Source organism: Olea europaea, chromosome 10 (genome assembly GCF_002742605.1).
Source record: "Olea europaea var. sylvestris chromosome 10, O_europaea_v1, whole genome shotgun sequence".
NCBI lineage: Eukaryota > Viridiplantae > Streptophyta > Magnoliopsida > Lamiales > Oleaceae > Olea > Olea europaea.
In genome coordinates, this window is record NC_036246.1 from 41,195,120 (window position 1) to 41,201,914 (window position 6,795).

A 6,795-nucleotide genomic window follows, 5' to 3' on the forward strand; every position below is an offset into this window, starting at 1 on the left:
CTATATTTGCATCTTAAAGAATTTGAAGAAGTATGTGCCACGTTTAATGATCGAACTTGGTCCAATGAAATTGTTAAGTTGAAATTGTTTCCTTTTTCTCCAAAAGATAAAGCAAAAAGTTGGCTTAACTCTTTAAAACCTAGGTCAATTGGCACATGGCAAGAAATGCAAAGTGAGTTTTCGAAGAAATTCTTTTCAGCACATAAAACTAATGCTCTAAAAAGAAAAATCCAAAATTTTCTCAAAAAACCAATGAAGCATACTTTCAATGTTTAGAAAGATTTAAAGATTTTAAATACATGCCTACATCATGGTTTTGAAAAATGCGTACTATAAGTTTCTTTTATGAGGGCTTAACTCCTGAAACAAAACAATTTGTAGAAAAGATGTGCAATAGTGAATTTTTATATAAAGATCCTGATAAAGCTTTAGAATTTCTAGATCATCTAGTTGAAAATTCTCAATCTTGGCAAATAGTAAAGCCAATCGAAACCTCAATCAGATCCAATTTTGCTAGTTCTAGTAGAGGAAAATATCAATTGAGTCAAGATGATGATCTAAATGCTAGGATTGCTACTTTGTCTAGAAAGGTTGAAGCTATGGAATTAAGAAAAATAAAGGAAGTTAAACCCTTGCAAAATGATGAAATTTGTAGCATTTGTGAAACTTTTGGGCATCCAACGCATGATTGTCATAACATCCCAGTTTTCAAAGAAGTTTTACATTGTCAAGCCAATGCTATGAAGACTTTCAAAAAGCCTTTTCCTTCTCCATTCTCAGAAAATAATCAACAATGGAGAAATCATTCCAACTTTAGTTGGAGAGATGATAATCGTGTTCATATATCACAACCTCAAGGGTTTTCAAAATTTCCTTATTTTCCACTACCAGAATAAAAAAAAAACTCTTGAGGAAACATTGCAATCAGTCATGCAAGGACAAGCAAATATCAATAATCAAACTTCACAAGCCATCAATGAAATCAAGAACACACTTTATTTATTAACCTCTTCTTTGCGTTTTCAAGAGAAAGGTAAATTTCATGCTCAACCTCAACCAAATCCTTCTGGCCAATTTAATGTAAATACTTCTAGTTCGTCTGAAAGTCAACAAGAAAATGTCAACTCCATTACGACTCTTCGCAGTGGAAAAATTATTGACAAAACCATTCCTTTAACAGAACTAAAATCCAAAATTGAGGAAAAATTCATTTCTGAACTCGTATTGAAAAATGTTCCATTCCAGCTCCATTTTCTCAATGATTACAACCAATTTCAAAACTCAACCATAATTCTAAAATTATTGAACTTTTCAAACAAGTCAAAATAACATACCATTATTGGATGTAATCAAACAAGTTCCTTCATATGCAAAATTTTTAAAAGACTTGTGCACTGTTAAGAGGAAACTAATGTTCAACAAAAAACATTTTCGACAGAGAACGTGAGCTCAATCATTCAACAAAACACTCCACCTAAATTCAAAGATCCTGGTTATCCAACAATTTATTGTGTGATTGGGAATAATAGGATAAGGCATGCTTTATTTGATCTTGGTGCTAGTGTTAATCTATTACCTTTTTCTGTGTATGAGATACTTGGTTTGGGAGAGCTTAAGCCAACAACAACAACACTTCAACTTGCTGATTTTTCACTAAAAGTTCCAAGAGGAGTTGTAGAGGATGTTCTAGTTCAAATTGATAAATTCTGTTATCCCATTGACTTTATAGTTTTGGACACACGGAAGTTTTAGATTCAAATGCACAAATACCTGTCATTTTAGGACGTCCCTTTCTTGTTACTTCAAATGCATTGATAAATTGTAGAAATGGTATCTTGAAACTCTCTTTTGGAAATATGACCATGGAAATGAATGTTTTTAACATTTGCAAGTAACATGGAGATAAAAATAATTTGCATGAAGTAGATTTTATTGAACAACTTGTTGATGATCAATTTATTGCTACATCTTCATCTTATGCGCTAGAATTTGAATTCAATGATAATTCTAAAAATTCGGATATAATTTCTTTGTTGAATTCTTTTCAGGAGAAAAAGACAAGTGATTGGAAATCAAAATTTGAAAAATTATCACAATAGTCCAATATGTCCATGATTTCAAGTGTTCAAATGCCAAAGCTCGACTTGAAGTCATTACCATCTAATCTAAAATACTCATTTTTGGGTGAAGATGAAACTTTTTCGGTAATAATTTCTTCCCAACTTGATGTGCACCAAGAAGGTAAGTTGTTACAATATTTGAAAATACATAAAAGTATTTTAGGATGGTCCATAGCTGATATAAAGCTGATTAGTCCTTTGATTTGCACACATAAGATTTATTTGGAGGAATACGCTAAACCTACAAGAGAAATGCAACAAAGGCTTAATCCTATTTTAAAAGAGGTGGTAAGAAATGAAATCATTAAAGTCTTAGATAATGAAATCATTTATCCTATTTCTGATAGTAGATGGGTATGTCCAACCTAAGTTGTATCAAAAAAATCTGGGATTACTGTAGTCAAAAATGAAGAAAATGAGTTAATTCCAACTAGAACTGTTACTGGCTGGTGCGTGTGTATTGACTATAAGAAACGCAACTCAATGACTAGGAAATATCATTTTCCTTTACCATTTATGGATCAAATGTTGGAAAGAGTGGCAGCACATGAATTCTATTGTTTTCTAGATGGATATTCTGGGTATAACCAAATTGAAATTGCACCTGAGGACCAGGAAAAGACCACTTTCACATGTCCCTTTGGTACTTTTGCTTATCATAGAATGCCTTTTGGATTATGTAATGCACTAGCTACATTTCAAAGATGCGTGATTAGTATTTTTAACGACATGATTGAAAGATCTTTGGAAGTTTTCATGGATGATTTTACTGTTTTTGGAGATTCATTTGATGATTGTTTAACTAACTAGCAAAAAGTTTTAGTTAGGTGTGAAGAAAAGAATTTTGTGATAAATTGGAAAAAATGTCATTTTATGGTCACTAATGACATCGTACTTGGTCATATTGTATCATCTAACAGAATTGAGGTAGACAAATCTAAAACTGAATTGATTTCTAATTTGCCTACTCAAATAGTGTTAAAGAGGTAAGATCTTTTTTAGGACATGCTGATTTTATAGAAAGTTTATCAAAGACTTTAGTGTCATTCTAAACCATTGTGTAATCTCTTATCTAAAGACATGCCTTTTGAATGGACTAAGTCTTGTCAAGAAGCTTTTGTTAAACTTAAGAACATGCTTACTTATGTTCCTATCATGCAACCTTCGGATTGGAATTCACCTTTTGAAATCATGTGTGATGCTAGTGATTATGCTGTTGGAGCTATCTTAGGCCAAAGAAGAGATAAAAAACATCATGTCATTTACTATGCAATTAAAACTCTAAATAGTGCTCAAACGAATTATTTTACCACTGAAAAAGAATTGCTTGCTATAGTATTTGCTTTGGATAAATTTCAATCATATCTTATTCGCTCACCAATTGTTATTTTTAGTGATCATGCAGCTTTGAAATATCTTCTCTCTAAGAAAGATGCCAAACCTTGATTGATTAGGTAGATTCTTTTACTCCAAGAATTTGACATCACCATTTGAGAAAAAAAGAAGTAGAGAATGTTGTAGATGATCACTTCTCTAGGCTTACTTGTGATGAATCGTTTGAAACAACATCGATCAAGGACACTTTCCCTGATGAACAACTTTTTAGTATTTCTAACCTGCCTTGGTTTGCTTATATTACTAATTTTCTTGTGATAGGTCAAATACCATCTCATTGGAATGCCCAAGGCAAAAAGAAATTCTTCAAAAAGGTACGAAATTTTTTTGGGGATGATCCTCACCTATTTAAATATTGTCCAGACCAAATAATAAGAAGATGTCTGCCAAATAATGAAATTCAAAAGATCATTTCTTTTTGTCATTCTGAAGCATGTGGTGGTCACTTTTCTTCAAAGAAAACTGCTGCAAAAATCTTGCAGTCTGGATTTTATTGGACAACTCTTTTCAAAGACACACATGAATTTTGTAAAGCTTGTGAATGTTGTCAAAATTTAGGTGGGATAACTCGTAGAAATATGATGCCACTGAAACCCGTACTAGTTATTGAAATATTTGATTATTGGGGTATTGATTTCTCCATTCCCATTATCTTTTGGTTATTTATACATCATGGTAGGAGTTGATTATGTTTCTAAATGGGTGGAGGCAATTCCTTGTAAACACAATGATCACAAAATTGTTTTAAAATTTTTGAAAGAAAATATTTTGTCAAGATTTGGAATACCTCGAGCCATTATAAGCGATGGGGGTTTACACTTCTGTAATAAACCTTTTAAGGCCCGAATGAAAAAATATGGGATGACCCATAAAGTGTCTACTCCTTATCACCCAAACACTAGTGGTCAAGCTGAACTTGCAAATAGAGAGATCAAATGGATTTTGGAAAAAATAGTGAATCCAAATAAAAAAGATTGGTCTTTACGATTAACTGATGCACTATGGGCTTATCGTACATCTTTCAAAAGACCTCTTAGTATGTCACTTTATCGACTTGTTTTTGGAAAGTCTTGTCATTTACCAGTTGAATTAGAACACAAAGCATTTTTGGGCTATTAAAATGTTTAATTTCAATTTAGATGAGACAGGTTCACTTAGGAAACTTGAACTCAATGAGTAGGAAAAAATTAGGAATGAAACTTATGAAAACTCTCGAATTTATAAGGAAGCAATGAAGGTATTCCCTGATAAAAACATCGCTAGAAAAATTTTGAGCCTTCCCAAAAAGTTCTTTTGTACAACTCAAGGTTACATTTATTTCCTAAAAAATTACACTCCAAGTGGACGACCCTTTCATTGTCAAAACTGTTTACCCACACGGAGCTGTAGAAATTGAAAATCCAAGTAATGGAAATACTTTCAAAGTTAATGGACATCGTTTGAAAACATTTTTTGAGAATTTCTATAAATTGGAAGAGTCCATTACCTTGCATGATTTTAAAGATTGATATCATTTTCTCATTATTTTATTTTGTATGGTTCTTTTCAATGTTATGTGTTTGTTTTAGGTGTGTTTCTTTTTTTCGTCTTTTTTCTTTTTCTCTCTTATTTTTTTTAATGAAATTGAAGGTTCATCTAGGCCAAGTTTATATAGACTCTCCAGGTACAACTCAAAACTCATCTCTTTGTTTAAAATTTTGCTCCTTACTGTCCTTCATATATTTTGCATGTTTAATTTTCAAATTGAGGACAATGTTTCATTTAGGTTGGGGGACCGATGATGATATTATTTAAAATTGTTTTTATATTATGAATTTTGACTATGGGATGCTGCTTTGATTTAATTGAAGCTTGTTCATGTTAGATTGATTTACATTGAGTACAATAATCATGAAAATCACATATTATTTAGATTGGATTAATGGACAGAATAGGTAAAATTAACTATGACAAAAAAAAATTCCTATTAAACCAATTCTAGGATAATTTGGTATGGTTGAGTTGTTGTAAGGAAACATTGAGATAGATGTGGATTCCACGTGTGTTAAATTTTGTGTGAATTGCTTAAAACCAATGAGATGATAATTAGGTGAAAATCTTAAGTTAGAGATCGATTTTCAAGAATGGGTGTTTAATAAGAGGCATTGCACTAATCATTGCATATAAGGAAAAAAGCTGACATGTTGTGAAGCTACCCTAAAAGATCCCAATGAGGACAATTATGGATATAAAAAAAAAAGATTAGGCTAGTACATGAAACAGAATACACATGGCAAACTTGAAAAAAAGTAGGTGCATAAAACAGAAGGCGCACTACATGCCATGATTAAGTCTCAAACACTTATTTTAGAGAATTAGACCTTTGATAAGAGATTAGTAGCTTAATTGATTCTTGGATGTTGAATCAGTCAAAAATAAGGAGAATCCTCATTTATTGATGTGTTGAGCTGCAATTAGTAAAATATAACCAAACAAGAGAGGGTGGGTACTAATATATAAATTTAACCATAAATCACACCATTGGAAAATAGTTACAAAATAAAGTTTGTGGACGTCCATCCCATGAGAGAAGAAAGAAATAATTGGCCATTGTGGGTTGGGACGAGTCCAATTTGAAAAAGTATGTGATTGAATTGATTATGCACACACACACATTGGTAGAGCATTGGACAAGTTAGACTATGTTTTGATATAAAACCTTATAAGCATTTTGTTAAGCAGTTTCAAATCCTGAGACAAGTGCGACAAGCTATTTCATTTAAACTATTTTTGAATTTTTATTGCTAGAGACTAGCAATATCTTGATTTGGGAGTGTGATTAGTGTCTAAAAGTATTTCAAAGATATATCATTTACAAGACATTTTACATTTATTTTTGTATAAGTTTACTAATGTTAGTCTCTATTTCAATTCTTTTGCCATAAATTCAATTTTCGTAAATACATGGTTAAAAGTGTAATTAATCGAAATACGCATTTACATACATGTCGGCAGGAGTATTATACTTTTGAAAGAGTATTTATTTGATGTATTTCACATGCATTTTCAATGTAGAACAAGTGGAGCAAGTGGAGCAAAAAATGTTGAAAAGTCAAGAATAATGAGCTGTCTTCAGCGAAGATGCAGCTGTCTCGATAAAATGGTCATAACTTGAGTTGTAGATATCAAAACAAGGTGATTTAAGTTGTATTGGAAACATAAGATATGTATCTACAACTTTTATGTTTTACAAGAAGTCAAATTCTCATCATAAGGCAGCTAAAATTACCATGAAAAATTC

General features: G+C 31.6%; 1 pseudogene; it reads left to right on the forward strand.

Moving 5' to 3' along the window:
* The first annotated feature begins 323 nt into the window (after positions 1-323).
* Positions 324-4,634, forward strand: LOC111400672 (annotated as a pseudogene).
* Positions 4,635-6,795: the final 2,161 nt, after the last annotated feature.